Genomic DNA, 21,768 nt, shown 5'->3' with positions numbered 1-21,768 from the left:
GCAAAGGTGATCTTGATTAGGGAAAAGCGATGAATAATTGAAGTAAAACATATCATGCAAATTTATTTTGGGAAACAAATGAACTTTAATTAGACTAGAAAAAGAAATCAATAAAATTACATCTTATAAATCTCCAGTTTATTAAAAAGAAAATGAAAAGTCTCGAGATAAATCAACAAACTAAAAATAAAGTCAGGGTAGGTAGGTGTACTTAACAGTAGGGGCGACCACCGTTGATTTTTCGAGGCTCACGTTGCACCCATGAGATTTTGGAATGAGTTGTTTTTCATTCAAAATGCCACAATTATAAGTTTAATTCTTGCATAATAGTAATGATTTTAATAACGGCAAATTAAATAAAATTTTGGTCCAGAAAAAGAAAGTTATGTTAGTTTTGTCACAACCAACCTCGATTAGTTTATTTTGGGACGAGGAAGAATTTAAAATTTAGGTGGTTGTACACAAGTACTTGGGGCTATAGTTATCTATGCACCGTTAAAAAATGAGTCTTATTGGAGGAACTTGAAAATAATAAATTTCTTCTAAAATTGTAATCATGCCTGTTGTCTTGTACGGTTACGAAATATGGTAGCTTCTTCTGAGAGAAGAACGTAGATTGAAAATATTTGAGAATAAGAACCTGAGAGAAATGTTCGGACCCAAGAGGAACGAGAATCGGGAATGGCGTAAACTTCATTACAAAGAACTGCATAACTTATATCGTTTACCAAACATTGTTAGGATCATCAAACCTAGAAGTTTATTTGGGCAGGTCAGGTAGCCAGAATAGAATAAAGTAGGAACGCTTTCGAAATTTTAACTGGAAGTCTAATCGGAAAATGACCACAAGGAAGACTTAGGCCCAGATGGGAGAACAATATTAAGATTGATCTCGTAGAAATAGGAATACAAAGTAGAAACTGGATCCAGTTGGCTAAGGGCAGAAGTCAATGGAGAGCTTATGTGAACACAGCATTGAATCTCCGGATTCCAAAGGTCATAGAGTTAGTTTAAAAGTGATAGTTTCTAGGTGAGAGGATTTTCCCTTTACTTTTGTATAATCCGTACTGAAATAACGAAATCAATTAAAAAGCTTTTATTTGTTCAATTAGCCTAGTAGGAGTCCAAAGCAAACCTATTACCACTATCAATTGTCAGTGCTCCTACGTTTAAAATATGATAAACATATTCAAAAAATTGCTTATGTTTTCATAATACCACGTGCCTATTTTTGTTAATATGTATAAGGTAAAATCATCATCTAATGATATGAAACTAATCATTAGATGATGATTTTACCATGATATGATCATGGTAACTAATCATGATATGAAACCAGATAATAAATAAATAAATTCACAAATATATGGAAAACCATTCAATCGTACTATTAAACTAGATTATAAATTAATAAATGTAGGGATAACAACCAAACCAACTATTAAACTAGATAATCCCAAAAACTAAGTATAGGGAAATCTAACCAATCCCACTATCAAAATAGATAATAAACAAAGAAATAAATGTAGGGAATTAACCAATCCCACTATCATAATAGACAATAAATAAATAAATAAATAAATATAGGGAACTAACCAATCTCACTATCAAATTAGGTAATAAGTAAATTGAAAACTAACAATACTGCCATCAAACTAAATAACAAGAGTAATTAAATAAATATAGGGAAAATTAATCCATCCAACATCATCAAATTAGATTACAAACAATTAATGGACAGTTAAACTACCTAATCCTACTTCCTCTAGAAATACATTATGTTTGATATGTGCATTTTTTTATCTTCTTTAGAAAACAACTAACATTCAGAATAGAACATTTCTGATATGTGCATTACTATGTTGTAAATGAAGAGCTATCGAGAATTGAGCATGTAAACCAGTTTGGAAATACAGCACAAAAGATGAGAGAAAACTACTTAAGCAAGAAATAAGAAAATAGGTGCACGTAACACACACACACACACACACAGAGAGAGAGAGAGAGAGAGAGATACACGAGTTTGAAGAACAGACCGTCAGTATCACATCATCAGAAAGTCATAGCGTCATTAATCATCGGTGACATTCGATTTCCTGATTCCCCCATCATCAGAAGCTATCATGTACAGAACAATACCTACAGACCGAGCCCTATTGATCCGTCACGCGGGACACAGATTGAAAATTGTAACCGAGGGAGGGAATGAGCAACTTGAAAAACAATGCATTAGAGCGACAAATAACGAATATTAAACGAATATTAAAGGAAGTACTTAATTTCCTGAATCAAACAGGGAGAGACTTCTCATAAATGCAGCTGATTCAACGAAAACATTAATATTCCAACATTGAAACGAATCATAACGACCAAAAGAAATAAAAAGAAATTTCTTTACATTCGATTCTTTTTTGTGCTGATTTTTTTTTTTTCAGTTTTATTACCTGCCTCCCCACCTCCAACTGAGGTCATTAACACCGTAAAAAGAGTCATATTTCACTGTCAGGGGAAATAAGCTCTTATTACATACATTTCGAGCTTTTTTTGAGGCTTTCAAAACGTGATGTATTGAACTGTATAATGCCTTATGTTCTCATGCACGCGTTAATGTTTTGCTGCATGACGGTGCCTGTCTGCACATATTGTGTGTGTGTACAGTAATGTGGAATCTTTTCTGGATTTATTATTATTTCTCTCTCTCTCTCTCTCTCTCTGTGTGTGTGTGTGTGTGTGTGTTTCATATATTTGCATTTCTGCAACCTTGTCCTCATTTTTACCCCTTCACAAAAGCCATCCCTTAGAAGCAGTGTTGCCAACCATACAGTCATAAATAAAGGCATGATATAAGAACAGTGATATAATAAATCAGACAAGGTGATTCGTGAGTTCAAATGTCTATGGCTGATTTACACAAAGGACACAGCATGTTATATGGAAGTCAAAGCAAGGATACAAGCTGGAAACAGAGCTCTTTATAGCACTCAACTAATAAAGTTACGCAATATATATCGAGGAAATGTAAAGTCATGTTATATATGAGTAAGAAGTGATTCTATCTGTAGTACTGTATGGATGTGACAGTTCGAGTGTTCGAGAGAATGACGAACAATTTCCTCACATTCGAAGCAAAATTTTTAAGGGAGATCGTCGGCTCGGTAAGAGAGAAGACTACGGGAAATCACAGATTTTGTATAACCATGGGTTGGATTAGAGATACCTACGTACAACAACCCAACGTATAATAAACATAATGAACACCGAACGTCTGATCTGGACCGGTCGTGACGTCCAAATAAAAGCCTTAAAGGATGGAAGGAGGCCGCTAAGAAGACCAAGAAAGATTTGGAGAGATGCAGTCTTTGGGGACCTACTTCAAATCGACATATGAAATGAACAGAGACAGCATTTCAGAGACAGAGGAAAAGTGACAGCATCCAATGGAGGAGGCAACTTATAGCTATGTATGGTTCTCTGCGCTTGATCGAGAAATGAACAACAGTGAACCTAACTAATGCTAAATTCTTTTAGTAGCTTTAGTTTTGTACTATTCTAACAAAATGTACCCATACATAACTAATATAATTATAATTTCATGTATACGCCAAGTTAGAAATCATAGATTTGTCACCATGATAGAACGGTCATAAATATAGAGTTACCATTTTTGTCGAGAACTGGCAGCAACTGAATTTGAACCCCGTGCTCGACCATGTTGACGGAAATTTTTTCAAAAGTGTTCCTTAGTCTTACCAGGCGATTGTTATAGAGTACTGTTTTAATGCAGGTAATTGCCGGTCTTTCTAAAAAGCTGAATGTGTCTATTCGACGATACAGATAACGTATGCTAGTGGTTAGCATTGTTGCTTCGCAAGCTACAGGCCTTTGGTTCGAAGCTGGTGGCCAGGCATTCTGTGTCATTCCTAGCATTTCCACATTTTCAGTAGGCAAATAACAAATAGCACCTCCAAATATAGACCAACTACCTTCTCTTCCTCTTGTTGTCAAATATTAATTATTAAAATAATTAATAAATACTGGTAATTTAATAAATGTTGGAAATATCTCTGCAATTCTGATGGCGTTAATAACTGGTAATTTAACAAATATGTGAAATGTTTCTGCAATTTTGGTAAAGTTAATAAATATTGGAAATATCTTTGCAATTCTGATGGCGTTAATAACTGGTAATTTAACAAATATGTGAAATGTTTCTGCAATTTTGGTAAAGTTAATAAATATTGGAAATATCTTTGCAATTCTGATGGGGTTAATAACTGGTAATTTAACAAATATCGGAAACGTTTCTGCAATTTTGGTAAAGTTAAGAAACATTGGATATATCTTTGCATTTCTGATGGCGTTAACAACTGGTAACTTAATAAATATGTAAAATGTTTCTGCAATTTTGGTAAAGTTAATAAATATTGAAAGTGTCTGCAATTCTGATGCGTTAATAACTGGTAATTTAGTAAATACTGGAACTGTTTCTGCAATTTTGGTAAATTTAATAAATATGGAAGAAATATCTGTGAGATTCTGATAGGGTCCATATATTTCTAGTAACGTGCTTAAATATTGAAAATATTCATACAATTCTGGTAATTTTATATACGTTAGAAGCTCTGCTTGGAATCCAAACCATACGTGGATAATGTTGTTAATGATTGAAGTTTCCACACTTTTATGGCATTCCACATTCTTTTTTCTTCCTTTTTTAAAAAATAAAAATAGTAGTTCCAACCCTCTCTGTACTTCTCTTTTGGTTATCATGGGAAAGAAAAATCGGTTTTCCGATAAAATTCGTTACCCACACACTATATGATGACGTCTATCTTTTATTGGATATAACAACGTCGAAGTTGGTATTTCAAAAAGTGGTGTATATTTTTTCCTCTCCTATATTAGTAATCCAACTTCCAGAAACCCTAACGTATGTTTTGTACGCGTTTCACTTCGAAACCTCGAAGCATTTTCTCTCCTTCTGCGTTTTCTCTGCCTGAAAATTGTTTTAAAGTATTAAACTACAGATAATTGTGTGTTTGGGGACGCTGGTTCAACTTGTTTTAAAAATTACCGAATACTTTCGAGAGAGAGAGAGAGACTCAATCTACACAAACCTGTAACATAACACGGAAACAGTTTTATAACTTATTAAAAATGTTATATCTAGTTTGGCGTAAATTATTATTAAATTACGTTGGAACATGTTAAAGCGACTGCCACTTGCAGATCAGTGAATAATTACAGGAATTATTGTGTAATTTGGAATATATATATATATATATATATTAAGGAAAGTTCTGAACGACTAACAGTGACGGTTCGTTACTCTCGAAACAAGAGTGGCATACTACTATTTATTTTTTATTTTTTAAAATTTTATTTATTTATTTATTTTATTTATTTTTTTTTTTTTTACATGAGAGGGATTTGATTCACACTGAACTTCTAAGTCATGGGAATTTAATACTGAAACCTGAAGTCGGAGATATTGTATGTCAGTTCTTGAGATAAAGGTCGAAAATGGAACTTGATCTTGGGACATTTAATGAATTTATAGACATATTTCTCTATCTTTTACCGTTTCTGCTTTATTGGAATCAATATTGAAATCCAAAATCGTCGTAATTTTCTACCTCTTTCGGTTTTAATTAAAGAATAAATGAAATGAAATGAAATCTTTCAATTTAACGTCCCTCGTTTACGCCCTGTTATGCTAAGGGAGACGGATGATTAAGACAAGTGAATGATGATGGAAGAAGTGGAGTAATGAGAATATTTTGGGAAACGAGAGTGCCTCGAGAAAACCCACGGATACGATCTTGTCTACCATAAACTTGGCAGGAGATCAAACCAGGGACCCTTCGGAACGGAGGTAAATGTTCTACCACTGAGCTACGGTGTTCCCCTAATAGAAATATAAGAACTGAAGTGCAGTGTAATCTGGGAATCCTGAGTCCTCGTTGAGAAAAAGTGTTTGTAGATTCCTTTTAGCCTTTATTTCTCTATAGGATCTATATTGTCTTTTAGGGTAGAGTTATGAGATGGTACACAGGAGTTCGGACTTTCTCATCACTTTTTATTATGAAAGTTTACTCTTGTATACAACAGTAATAAATACTACAGATAAAACATAAGTTTTTCTAAATAACTTGGTAATTTGCTGGTAAATTAGTAGGAGCCAATTGACCATGCGTCTTAGAACCTGTTGGATAGGTTCCTCTCAAAGACCAGGCCTTTTAAAGAGTAATAAAATAAATAGTTTTCAATGACCAGGCGCCGCAGAGAAAGGGGTAAGAAACTCTCAAGGACCAGGCATCTTAGGGAGTTCGTAGTTGATCAATCGGTGGAGATTGATGATTTATGCGGTGTTTCGTCTTCTTTTATCCTGAAATGTCGGCTGACTTCGTTGATCTTCATTATTTGATGATTCTTAAGGATGGTCGATGATGTCTTCTGAATTATGTTTACAGCCAGCACTTGGTGTTGGAAGCACATGAAAGCTTGCAATATTGAAACCGGTAGTACGTGCTCTATCCAAAAGTCCATGTTTTAGAACCCTGCGGTACTTCCGCAACAATTTTTTTTATAAAGGTAGTTGGTGAGTACATTAAAGTGTATGCCCGTAGCCAAACTACCTCTACAAAAGTTGCTGCGTGGGTACCTTAAGATTTTGAAATATGGATTTTTGGATAGGGCACATATTAGTTTCTAAGTGAAGTCTTGACCAGACTACGGTACGTCCCATAGTTCTGGAGGTATGGACCTTTAAAATTCTTTTTTTTTTTTTTTTTTTTCATGTTTTCGGTAGCCTACAACTCTGAAAGGAAGCATTTGTGCACCCAAATTTAACTATACTTTTTGTCTTATCTTGGTGTCAGAAATCACCTCCTAAACGTTGTCGGTGTTGTTTTGAAACACCCTATATATAATACTACATGAACTGTCATAAAATAAATTTGTGGTTTCGGTTGACGTGGAGAGTTAAAATTTGGCATGATTGTAGCTTTCCGGAACAAACTCACAGAAAAGTTGCCAAAAATGAATATTTATAATTTTTAGGGAATCTTAATGGGGGATGAAATTCCCCATGTTATTGAAATTGATTTTTTTATACCTATAATCTATTGTTTTAGGTACTTAGAATTGGAATAAAAACTTGAAATTCGGTATGCTTGTACGTTTTTGTTAGCGTTATATAAATAAATCATTAAAAATAAAAAATCCAACTTTAGAGTGGTTTTATGGGAAACTGAAAAATCTGCCGCATATTATTTATATGGGACACCTTTTCCATCCCAAATTGTTTTGCACTTCCTGTAGGGCTATAATGATTAAATTTAGCATGATTGTAGCTTTTCGGGGCTAACTGACAGGGAAATTGCCAAAAATGAATATATATATATATATATATATATATATATATATATATATATATATATATATATATATATATATATATATATATATTAAATTTTTGAAGGCTCTTAAGGGGCGATGAAGAAATTCCCCATGTTATTTAAACGGGCCTCTTTTAAGACCTATAATCTTATATATTAGGTACTTGGAATTGGAATAAAAGCTTTAAATTCGGTATACTTGTACGTGTTTGTTATCGTTACTAAGTAAATCACCAACAATAAAAATATCCAACTTTGGAGTGGTTTTATGGGGGACTGAAAAATCTTTCCCATGTTATATATATATGGGACATCTTCTACACTCCAAAATGTTTAGGATTCCGGCAGGATTAGAATGATGAAATTCGACATGATTGTAGCTTTCCAGAACTAACCCACAGGAAAATTGCAAAAGTTATTTATTTATTTATTTATTTATTTATTGTTTCTAAGGGGTCTAAAGGGGGATGAAGAAATTCTTATGTTATCTAAATGAACGTCTTCTTGGGATACACACCTTATATCTTAGATCAACGTTTCACAACCTTTTCCAACTTGCGGCGTACTTCAGGGTAACTTGAATTCTCGCGGCACACATATTATTATTTCTTCTTCTTCTTCTTCTTCTTCTTATTATTATTATTATTTGAAAATATAAAATACTGTAATATTTTTTTCTGATTACTGACATCCTTCTCACAGAGAAGAAAGCTTGATCAGTGGTTTTTCCCCGTGGTAAATCATTATGCTTATTTTTCATTTTAATTTAAAAATAGAAAACAATTGCAATCAGATATAGGACTCTAGTTGTAAAAAATACACTTTCCTTTTGAAAAACTGTATCCAACCTTTCATTAAGAAGGAAGATCACTAAATAACGAAGGAACAAACAAATCTTTTTTACTTTTAACACACAAATGTACGTAATTCCTATGCATGTTTACTTTGCCGGAAGGATTGAATAATATTTTAAAATTTCAAGTTACGAAATAGTCTGCAACAATAAATAAGCAATAATGGTCATAACAATGATAACAAACACTTTTTTTAAAAACTAGAAATGTACCGAAAAATGTTCTACAGAAAAGTAAGACAGTATGAAATTTTAAATTTTAGATTCATAGTAGTAATGTGAAATACAAATATACCTTTTTCTCTATGTCTTGCAATTTGGTTGCTATAGAATTAATAATTTTGTTTTCATTTCCTCGCGGCACAGCACTGTGCCGCGGCACACCGGTTGGAAATGAAATGAAATCCTTGAGTTTTACGTCCCACGGTTATGCCGGTTAGGCTAAAGGAGACGGTGATGATGAGTAATGAATGAAATGGTGGAATGAAGAAAGTGGGAGGAAACGGGAGGACCCCGAGAAAACTCACGCACACGGTGTTTGTCCACCACAAAGTTCACTTGGCGGGGGCTGGGATCGAACCCGGGACCCCAAGCACCAGAGGTGAACGCTCTACCACTGAGCCACCGCGGCCCCGGCACACTGGTTGGGAAACGCTGTTTTAGATAGTTAAAATAGGAAAAGAAGTTTGAAATTCGGTAGAATTGTGGGTTTAAGAGGTGCGCGGGTCGGGATCGGGGTCTGGGGGTAAAGTCCCGATCAAAGGCGGTAGTCTGGGGGTAAAGTTCACAGCTGGCCAAATTCAGGAATTATTAAGAGCAAATGCACGAAATTCACCCCTGATTCAAAGCCTGATGTATAAGAGACGTGAGACCGTACGCCAAGCAAACACGGAGTCTGGGGGCAGAGCCCTCAGTTAATCGAAAGGTAGTATTTGCTATAATAGTGTAACTTTATAATTTTCTTATTAACTAGATTTTATGTAATGCAAAACATTTTTGTTGTCACTGGAGGCAATGGGTAGTACAGTCTGTACTAAAATTTATTTTAACAAATTAATAAATATTTCAAAATATTTAAAATGTAACTTTCGCGATACACCTATTGAGAACCACGATTTGAGCTACCAAAGTTTTAAGACTTACTATAGATATGATTATTGATGTCTCTCTTTGACGTTGGATCCAACGGTATTTCCAAAAGATTCGGGTCTAATACTAAACGATCGCGCCACTGTTAATAGACCGTTTATGATATATAACGCCATCTATAGAAGTAATAATGAATCACTTTCAATTGCCTAGCTACCTCAGATCGTTGTATATAGTCATTTGAATCAGTCTCTGAGAGAAAGCTGAGTCGAGATGTTTGCATACTGTATGACAGTGTTCTAGTCCTTATCGTTGTTGTTGCCAAGGCTCCAGTGAAAGACTGAGATTCTGCACCCAGCATACAGCTCAGATTTAACACCAATCGATCTGTCAAAATTCAAGGAAGAAAAATCAGATACGGATGAACTGACAGACGTCGTTATAAGCTATTTTGCAGACAAGAGTTCTGACATGGATAAGCATGATAACAAAGGGGTATTGACGTTCAGGGAAAAGGTAATGAAAAGGAAATCTTTCAGTTTAACATCCCACAATTATGAACGTTTGGCTGAGGGAGACTAATAATTAAGACTAGTGAATATTGATGAATTGGTGGAATGAAATGTGGGAGGAAACGGAAGTACATCGAAAAACCCACCGACACGATGTTTTCCATCATTAACTTAGTTGGCCAAGGATCGACCCCGGGACCCCACGCACAATAGGTAAGCACTCTACCACTGAGCCACCATGCCCGCCGAAGTTAAAGAAGACTATGTTGAAAAATAACTTCGTCGTTAGTTTCTTTCTATCATTTTTCAAAGTTGGTGGAGTCGAAAACTTTTGGAAATGCCCTCATATATTTTTTTTGGATATAACACGGACTATAAAGAGGTGTCCAAAATTGTGAGTTGGAAAATCGTTCTCAATTAAAGTCAACATCAAAACTTGACAAAGAGCTTCATTGAGAAAGGCGTAACCGAGTTTTAGGCTACAAGAGCAAATTCAAATAGGAATGAAGTGAAATGAAATTCAAGAAACATTTCATCCGTATCAAAATTCTTTTGAATATGGGGGGGGGGGAAGTAGCAAATAAGAAAGGCAGAAAGAGAACAAATTAGTGAGATACCCAGAACTTAAAGTAAGTCCATTTAAGGAGGTTTGTTATGGAAGCTTTTTTATATGTTTTATTCGTCAATACCTCGTCTGTCCGGGAAACTAAAAATATGAAAAATTATTTGATGGATGACTATCAATTTTTACCAGGACGTAGTTTGGAACCGAATTCGTTCAAAGACTTGATACTCAAAGCGGACGTGGTGGAATACAACCATTTTCAGTTTTAACGTTGATCACTATATAGCAAAAATGGTAATAGATAGCGACGAGTGGTTTTCTGTATCCACTTAACTGTTAAGAATACATTTAACCTTCATCCTTAACTCTCTATTGAAACCGGAAGTGATATAAATCCAATACAACTTCCGGTTTCAATATTAATCTTTACACACTGAAAACGATGAGATAATGGGAAACTCTTTCTTTAAATTGGTTTCCCGTTCTCAAAATAGATATCATATTTTGCTTTTACCCTCTATTCAAACCGAAGTAGAAAGAACAAGGACTTTCAGTTTCAACGTTAATACTTATAAAGTAAAGACGGTAATATATAGCGAGAAGCAGTTTTCTGGAATCAATGATGCATCCAAAGAATGTATTCCATTTCCACTCTTATCACACTAGTAAAAGCAGAAGTGGTAGAAAAAGACTTCTATCTCCAGTTTGAATTTTAATTGAAAACAGTATCAAATTATGCAAGTCAAAACTCATTTACATCGTGTACACATAACATTGTAACATTGTTCCAAACTATGCTATGTATTCCAGGATGCTTTTACAAAAAAAAAAAAAAAAAAATCATTTTCACAAAATAAGATTATATGTTTATTGAGGTTTTCACACAATCTATAATGTTTGAAGTTGAAATCAATCAAAACATGAGGAGTTCTTTTTTTAAGTTCTCTCCTATAATTGAAAAAAAATTGCAAAATTCTGCCGAAACAGGCAGAAGGTAGAGCAATTATACACGGAAATCGATTTTCTCCCACAACCAGTTTTATTATAAAACTTCCTGTTAGAAAACGGTATAACATATTTCCACTATACAAATATAAAATTCACTAACAATTTAGGATAACCGGATGTTCCAAGGCCCAGACAGCGCACGGAGGGATTCCCATAGAGTTCCAGGCAAACTAAGTGGAGTGGATTTAGGATTCTCAATGCTTAACCAGTGTTCATAGGTTTCCGAGTGATGTTCCTCGACTGACATGGAATGGTCCCTTTTCTTATCAAATTTTCTCTAGTTTATTGATTGTCCGATTTCTATGCCAGAAGTTGTGTGATAAGATTCGTTAAATAAAGTACAAACCACATTTGTTTAATTCATTTGCTTTTTGTTTCTATTTTTCACTATTTCCTTTATATTTTAAGAAAAAGTACTCACAAGCACACCCTGCCAATAATTGATACAAATAATGCTACTTTGAACAGACGCATCCTCTCTCTCCACACACACACACACACACACACACACACACACAAATTATTGTTATTGTATTGGTTTATTTATGAAGAACAAAGAAAAAATACGCATTTATATTGGTGAATCACACAGTGCAAGAATTTTCCTGGATTTTTCACGTTGTATCGAAAAATTCCCTTTTCCCCTTCCTGCTAAATTTACCTATGAAATTTCTCTGGATTACATAAATTTCTATTAAACTACGAACACTGTGCTCAAATCAAGCAAAGTGAGGTTAGAAAATCACAAAGTTCCACGCAAGCTAGGAACTGTTAAGTTGTCACAATGCTCCAAGCAAGCAGGGTGGGGAAGGAGGCCTTAGAGCTTCACGAAAGCTAGAATCGTTTGGTTGGGTTAGGAAACTATAAAAGCTCCAGGCAAGCTCGGACCACCCGAAGACTGATATCAGATGTGGTGGACCTTTTGATTTTATAGATGTTCTTGTGTAGCGGTGACGCTGATGCTCCTCCTCCATCGCATGATTGGTTTTGATGCTAGTGGATGAGTTGTTACGCTCTTCGCCTTGTAATCAAAGGGTCACGGTTTCGATTCCCAACGAGGACATAACTGGTTCGTATCCACGTAAACTGTAATCACTTTTCTGCTCTCTTTCCGTTCTTTGATTAAAATATTTTTCTTTGGTTAAGATGGACAAAAAAGAAGAAAAAGATGAAAAGAAATTTCACTTTTTCTAAAAATAAGAAAGATTTCATTCAATTCTTTCCGTCTGCACTTTTATTTCTTTTTAACTATCTTTTTTCGTGCTTGAAATCAGTGGAAGTAAACCACACTAATGAGCTTACGAATACAGGTTGACACTACGGTGACATTTCTCTGCAGTTGGCAACGATATCTTTGAGCAGACAATTTTAGTCAAATGCAAATGCAGCGGCAACGTTCTAGCAGCCGTTACTTTATCATGTCTTCCTCCTTCGAGTTTCAAAAACAAAAAATACCCTGTCAAAGCTAATTAAATGCTTTATTTAGAAAAGAGAAGTTATGTAAATTATTTTTGTATCGTCGGTAAATATTTAAAAAAAAAATTAAAGATAAACTACAGTAGTAAAATCTGTTTTGTTTCAGGATGTAAGTACACAGAAGTAATAGCCACAGTATAGACCAAGCTCTGGATAGACTATAGTAGTTTGCAGTAGCAGCGCACGTGATATTGTTTATAAATAACAAGCCCTTGTTGATTGTTCGTAAATAGTACCATATGCTGGATATTATAATTTAAGATTCTCTCGTTTCGTCTGGTAAATTTTGTAAGAGCCTTGTCTCGGTTCGCGAAGAATTATTTTTCCTGTCTCGTCTCGAGTTTGGGAAATATCTTTCTTGTCTCGCCTCGTTCTATAAATTTGCGAACAAAATTTATGCCATGACTTTTTAATAAAAACTATTTTTAAAAACTATGAACCGACTTAAAAAAGGGTACTAAAGCTTAAGAAGCAAAAAATAATAAAAGCTCTCAAAAGCAGATAATAATAATAATAATAATAATAATAATAATAATAATAATAATAATAATAATAATAATAATAATAATAATAATAAAGAGCTTAAAAGCAGAAGATAACAATAAATCGCTTAAAAGTAGAAAATAATTTATTACTATTATCTATAACATTTTTTAAAGTCCTGCCAAGCTAAATATATTAATGCCTTAATCTCCATCGGAATAGTTTTACGTTAGGCATTAATTTTTTCAGTTTGGCATGACTTCAAACAATTGTTATAAGTAATATTTTCTCTCTCCCTCTCTCATTATTATTTAAGAGCTTAATAATAATAATAATAATAATAATAATAATAATAATAATAATAATAATAATAATAATAATAATAATAATAATAATAATTGTTTTTTAGCGTTTTTAATTATTTTTTGCCTTTTAGTGAGTTTTTCATATTTTTTTCATAGTGAGTAATTTCATATTTTTTAGAAGTTTTGTGTTTTGCTTTTTAGTGCGTCTTTGAAGTCGGTTGCATTTTTTTAATAAAACTGAATGATTGTAAAATGAAATTTTTGTACTCCCCTACCGCGAATAAAACATAAGACAATATATTTCAAAGCCACACACGCTAGCCACTACACCAACAAACAAAGCTTGTAGAAGTTTGAGACTAATCTGCAAATAAGGTTTTCCATAAATTAGAATGTTAGCTTTAGATCCTTCAAACTTCTAACCCTTTGAGCCCTCCCGGTCAGAATTAATATTTTTACTAATCTCGGTTAGTACTTGACAAATATATACCACGTGTAAATCCCGTTGTTGGGTGAGAACATTTACTTCTGAGAAATTGCAATATTTCAGACCATGAACTTTCTTGCTTACCATGCATCTTAAACATTGTTTCTTCTACACACTGCAGCATCTGTTTGAATACTTATAATAAATAACTGTTCCTAATATACATTCCTTAAATAAGACCGCATTTAAAATGTTCATGCCTCGAAGGAGTTGACATGCTTGAGAGATGCAAGGAACTTATGGTTTATCGAGAAACCTTCTCCATGGGTTAGTGATTAACGTTGTGGATTCATAACTAAAAGGTTCTTGTTTCAAAAGTCGCTTCTTAGATGGTGAATTTTTAAATTCTTCATTCTCAATATCATAACTGACTTTCAAAGAAAGAGTTGTGTATCTCAATTCGACAACTGCGGTTCATAGGTTTTATTTAGAACCTATGACTCTTAGTATACTTCAGAAAATCAATTTTCCTTAGTATGTGGATTTTGTACGAACATTAATTTCTCCAATTCTAAGCTTGCATATGTGAATGTGTCTTTTTCTATTCCCATGTTTGAATCCCTCTCTCACGCAATATCATTCGTTACAAACTCACATGGCCTAAGATCAAACGTCTGACCCTTGAAACCAGATGTAAGCATCTACCAATGACCATTGTGAATCCCTATTGCTTTATTTTTCGTAGACTGCGGATATTTAGGCACTTCAAACAGGAAACATAGTAACAAAAATTAATAAAATAGTCGAATTCGTTCTGAAAGTTTCGATCTCCAGAATGTTTGTCACAGTGGGCGACCACTCACATAAAAATTGGAAGACATTCTAGCAAAAGTTGAGCAAGACCGTCATTTAAACAGTCATGATACCACTAATGTCCATAATCATCCATCATCAGTGTTAAAACAATCTGACATGTGAGAAAGGTGGTTGAAATTTGCTCTTACCCCTGCATTATATGCAACCCACTTTACTTTGCTGAATTTCTGGTTGCAGTATATTTTAAGGTAGATTTTTCTCGAGCGTTGCTGAAATTGTTTTTCAAAATTAATTAATACTTTCTTTAATTTATATATATACTGTATAAACTTTCCTTGGGAATACTTCATTCGATTAGTGAAAACCAATTAAAAGTACGTATGACTATATACTCTGAGATTTGTGGTACTAACACCACATCGTGTTCTCTTTAGATGACCTGATGTATCGTGATAATGAGATAGGCACATCTAACCCGAAAGCAGCAATGAAACATGTAAATTCTGTTGAACTCTTAAGTTAGATTTTTCTTTTCACCATGGGCATGTTCTCTTCTCTTCTATCGTTATTCTAAAGTAAAGATACAACCTCATTCAGCTGGTACGGGTTGTCAAGTCTGTAACTGACGTTATCCATTTTTCTTATGGTAGGGGGCGCGGTGGCTCAGTGGTAGAGCGTTCACCTCCGGTGCTTGGGGTCCCTACTTTGATCCCAGTTCGCGCCGTGTGGACTTTGTAACGGAGAAATACCGTGATCGCGGGTTTTCTCGGGATTCTCCCGTTTCCTCTCAGTTTCTTCATTCCACCATTTCACTCATTTCTCATTATCACCGTCTCCTTTAGCCTAACCGACATAACCGTGGGACGTTAAAAGTAAAGATTTCATTTCATTTTCTTCTTATGATTGATTCTAGGTATTAAACGTTTTTTCTAGGTATTTTAAATCTTTCTACCTTTACATAAGTATTAACACCGAAAGTTGCAGAAGTCAGCCACTTACGTTTGAAATAGATATAAGAACTGTTGTTGCTTACGAGACCATAAGATTTTCTCCTCTTATCTCGTCTCATAAGTTATTTAAACATCTCGTCTCCATTTATGATTTACGTAAGAATGTATCCTGATTTTTCCAACAAAAAATATGGTATCAGAATCCTTCCATATCACGAGAAGGACACGAAGGCTGTGACGTAACAACATTTATTTTTTATTATTGCACTATATTGTGTGAAGACATTAGTATTATTAAATGTTAATAAGTGCTCTTCATTGTATTGGTACGATCACTTCCATTTATGCTATAAATCATACAACACTAAGACAGTTATTTCAGATCTAAGATTTGGGTGACCTTATATATGCTCACGAAACTCATGAAATTTCTCTTCTCGACTCGAAAACGAAACGAGAATTGTCAGATTTATCGTCTCGTCTCAAATTTAAGGAAGTAACTCAGTGCTGGAAGGCTTACCTCTAGTATATGGGGTTCCTGATTCAATCCATGGCCAAGTAAATATGTGGTGGACAACATCGTGACCATGGAATTTCTCAGGGTACTTCCGTTTCCCCCCACATTCCAATTCTTCCATCTATAACAGTATCAGGTTCAACTTCCGACTGTAATTTTCTCTGTGAGGGTTTAGCCATGTGTAACAGTCTTGGGTTCGAATTTTGTTGTAGTCGAAAGGTTAATAACGGTTTAGGGTTATTTATTATTAAGCTTTTACGGTCCAAAAAGTACGGGTCGCTGGACGTAACGAAACTGTAGTCACATATAACACTAAGAACACCTTTTTATACAAGTACAAGCTTGTAATTATGAAGTTAATATCTTGTACCTACACAACGCTAAATACAACAACAAAATAACCATTCGTTAACTTGATATTTCACATTGTGATTATTACTCTAGGGAGCTGTAAAAATGTAATATTATTGATAAATATATATTAAATATATAGAAGATTGTGTTGTTATTGAAATATATACTACTTACCACATATTATATACAAATACAATAATATTAACACATCAAATTACTTCGATTATTTCATATTTTAATCTCGCGGCGCGCAGTCCCGTGTTCGATTCTCGGTGAGGATCTTGATTGAGAAAATGTAAAAAGCTTTTTCAAGCGAGCCATCCTGAGTGAGGTTTTCCTGGGTTTGTCTCATTCACACCAGGTAAATGCCGGGATAGTACCTAACGCACACGTCCAGACCGCTTTCTTCGTTCTCCCATCTTTTCCTCGGGTAGTGTGATCGCAGAGGGACGTCATCTCTCATACGGGACAAGCTAACATGTTCATAAATGTCGAAACCCCAGACATTTAATTCCTAATTGTAATGAAACAGAATTTTTATTGATGTATGATTCATAATATAAAAATTATAAATTGATAAGGTGATTGTACAAACATAATGAGGAACATTTATCACTACACAATATATTCCATTTTAAAAAATGGTTTAAATGTTGTTATATCACACCCTTCGTAGATATCTTGTGACGAAAAACTGCTAGACGAAACCTTAAAAAAAATCAGGGAGTAACTTTCGTACATAAATTTACGAAAAGAAACGTGACGAGTTTTCTGACAAACGAGACGAGAATAGACGTCAACGAAATTTATGAGACTAGACCAGAAAACCTTATTTCTCGTCTCGTCTCGTGTCGTTGGCAATACCAATTGTGATTGCAGAGGGAAGGGAGGTGTGAAAGCGTAAGAAAATAACAAACATATTTAATACAAGCAATACATTTATTTTTTCACATTTAAGAATACAAAAAGCACTCAATATTAATTTATTGTAGCACTTTGTACAAGATTCAGTGCAAATAAGACAATTTCTAGATATTTGTTTAGGTTTTATTTTCTTATTTTTTAAAAAATGTGATATGTCTTCTATACGAGGAAAAACGTTTCAAGAAATGAATATGTTGTTTTAGAAAAAAAAAGAAAACAGAAAGAATTATTTTGCTTTTTTCCCTCTTTTAAACATTTACAATTTAAAATTTACCATTAGAAGTCATAATCTGGTAACATTGCTTTGTTAAATACACGTTGTCCTATTAACTTATTTATCCCTTTAATGTCGTTTCAGGAATATATATATTTTTTTAAACCCTCGTATTTTGCAGTAGCAAATGCTAAATATTTTATTCATTTTCCTTTGTTATAGTCAGTAAGACTTAATTTGATCTACTTGCTACACTGTTGTCTCAACCGCTTGGTATGTGTTGTTGCTAGTACTCTGACATATCTTATAGTGCTTATGTAATGCTGGTCACTTTAGTCTGTACATTGAAATATTTCCCCCAAAATATCAGTGTTCTAATGTAATTAGTCAGCTAATAATGACGTAATCTCTTAAACGAAGCTGGTTAAAAATATGCTATCTTTTACCAACGTGTTTTCTTAAACCAACCAAGAACGAGAATGAAATCAATTAAAGTTTTGCAAACTATAGAATACACTTGTCTTTTGGAAAGTTTCCTAATTATTGACAAAGTGACGTAACTAGAGTTAGTGCGAGCTAATGCATTAACTCATAACACAACTTCTTACTGCTATTTCAATACCAGAGACCGTAATGGATCGTCATGGAATATCAATCCTCAAGCCACAAAATCAAAATCAGATTCTCTATAACATAGTGTTAAAAGTGAACAAAGGGGAAGGAGGGACAAGAAACTAAACTTTATCACCTCAATCTTTCTCAGGAATCTCGAATCTGTCTTACATTTTATCCTCTAAGTACTGCAATTAAGGTCTACAGTATAATTCTGTAATTAGCAAACCATATTTTGTAAGTGTAGCTCAGGTTCGATTCCTCGTTATGTATATATTGTGTTAATTCTGCATCATGAGTTATTGAGAACCTTATCAGTGACGTTAGTTAATGTACTACCATAGTTAAAAAAAGGTATAGTTATTCGTCTGTCATAACCTCTCGTGTGATTTTTTTTTTTTTTACTTTTTGTGAAGGAGATTTATTTTACACAAAGCAACGAACAAAAATAACTAGCCCATATTACCCTTGTTATTGGAATCTCTGCTGCAAGTTTCGAAAATAATTTAAATGTTCCAAAAACGTATTTCTATGACTCTGAAAGGTATGTCAATCATTGCTAATAATATTGAATAGATTCTATTCTGCAGGAGCAGAATGTTGATTTATTATTCTGCATATTTAAAAATATACTGCTAATTAGCAGTGGTGACGTACGCAAGGGAGGATTGGGGGTTTTAACCCCTCTTGAGAAACATATTATATGGAAAAGTAAATGCTAAAATAAACAATATATCATACATGTCCTGAAAGGATAAAATTAAGAACTTGTACCCCCTTGATGAAATTCTGCGTACGCCACTGATTAGCAGATTGTACTCATTGTTGTTTGTCTTATCCTAGCGATGATATTCATATTCTTAACTGACGAATAATCTACTTGTAATGACCCTCTCACGAAACGCTGTTAAAAATATTACAGGCAGCCATTTTGATTTTAATTTTTATTTTACAGTGTCAATCGGTGCCACTTCTGCACATTTAAATATCAATTGTGTACAAAGTTGATTAAATATACACAAAAAATAACCAACTTGATTATTTTTGTAATGACACTTCTTTAAAAATAATTTGTTATTCTGAAACGTAAGATCTCCATCATATAAAGTGTTTTGTATTGATTGAAAACTTTGATTTTGAAGTATTATTCCAACGTTCTTTCAAAATGTTCATACCTAGTCTTTCTTTTACTGTATGAAAATATACGTTATAGAATGCGTTTACGTTATAATGTTCGTATGTTGAACGTTCAATAACTTAGTTCTCAACTGCGTATTCAATATTACAGTTTCTTTTTATGTTACAGGAGTAGAAGTATTATGTTGTGTGTCACTGTCAGTTACTTTCTCAGTCCAGGAAGAAAAGATATGAGTATTGACTAACTATGCCTAAAATCTTATTCGAAAGTCCTGCCCGTCTATCTTTCTTGGAAAGGTCATACGCAGCCTTACATTGTCTGGAGTAAAAATGTGAGTAATCAGGATGCCGTAAGAAAAGAAACCAAAAATGGCTAAATTTAAATACTAAGACGATTGTATAGTGTCACCAGTAGCTATGGCAAAGACCAGAAACAAAAGAGTTAGTTTTTAAATATCTGAGATTTCGAAGAAAGCATGGCAAAAAATATTGCAGTGAAATGGTAACGTCATGAGAAGAAGTAAGGTTTATGTAGGAAGAGATAGGGGAAAAGTTAAGATGGAAGGTACAGGACTACAACGAAGATTTAAAGAATGGTTAGATTGTGTGAATACGGAATTTAAAAATATGTGTTAACCGAAGATATTGTTTGAAATCGAAAAAGATGACACTAAATATGTAAAGTGTAGCAGTATAGCAGTTACAGCAGTACATATATCAATCACGCTCAATCCTAGCCATAGGAGCTAACTATATGGTTCTGATTGGTTGAAGTTATCCGTTTCTCGCCACATGGCATACATATACCATAAATCAAATGCCAGCTGCTGTCGGTCTTCGTGGCCGAGCACACTAACGCACGGGCTAGTAATGAAAGCCTCTTTTGACGTTGGTTCGAACCCTGTCCAATGGAAGTATTATTTTTTATTTTTAATAACACTTTTATCATTAAAATAAGACAAAAATAATACTCATTTGCGTACGTAACATATAATGCATAAAAAGTGATTTAGTGATTTACTTACATTACGAAACATAGCTGAGCGAGCGTCAGCAAGTGAAGGTGGCTTAGAAGCTACGCAGGGCTCGTTTTGTTCCACCTTGAACCCCATGATAATACCACGTGACATTACGTCACACTCGGCGGTACAACTTCGATGTAAATCTACCCTCATCCACTTCCTTGTGATCAACTTAAAACAGTTGGCTAGAGTCGAGCGTGAAAATATATATGCGTTACAGCAAAATAATTCCACAATTTAATAGATTAATTATATATAATTATATCAAGGCTTCTGAAAGAAAAACAATGACCAAGATTGTTTGAACAAGAGTGTACAATCTATAAAACTAGAAATTCTAAGCTTCAGCATTGAAACTATCTAACCCTTGATTGCATAAGCAATACCTGTATGATTTCATAAAAGGTAAATATTTTAATTGTGTATCGTTTCGACGAAATACAATATCGAACGACGAATAAAAGGATAGTATAGTTTAAAGAATTACAGAAAATATAGAGGAAGAACTTGATTTCATTTTCAAAACCATTTTTTTGAGTTCATTACAACAGTAATAACGGTCCATTTTTCAAATCAAGGTTCATCAATTACAGAGCACGTTAAACATTATTTTTATCATTATGTTGAATATCTTATAGTTCTGTCTATCATAACAATTATACAATTTTGAATAATATTTAAATACTTTTTATAGTTACTATATAAACGTGTCGAAATGCTTTATTTTGGGATTAAATTTTACCTGTTCATTTAGAAAAAAATGACTGCGGTGACTGAGAAATGTATTATTGTTTTGTAATGCATAAGTCACTTTATATGTTTGACACAATGACACTGAAGTATGATCGTACCACAAAAAGTTAAGAAATACATTTTGTTATTGTGCGCTTGTAATGCGTTTCAGAAATCATAATTTATAGTTATTATTGGGATATCCTGTAACAGAAATGTAAGAAAGAAAAAGTTCAATGTTCGGAAAAGATCTAAAGAAATGAGCAAACGTGCCGTAGTAATTAATTCCATGTTTCTCTTAATTATCTCCAGAGACTCAGTAAATAAACATTACAGTTTTGAGCAGTTTAAGCGGAATTTCTTTGGTTTCTG

This window comes from Thermobia domestica, chromosome 7, assembly GCF_964235325.1.
Source record: "Thermobia domestica chromosome 7, izTheDome1.hap1.1, whole genome shotgun sequence".
Classification (NCBI taxonomy): Eukaryota; Metazoa; Arthropoda; class Insecta; order Zygentoma; family Lepismatidae; genus Thermobia; species Thermobia domestica.
The sequence above is the reverse complement of the archived record's forward strand: the minus strand, read 5'-3'. Positions refer to the sequence as shown.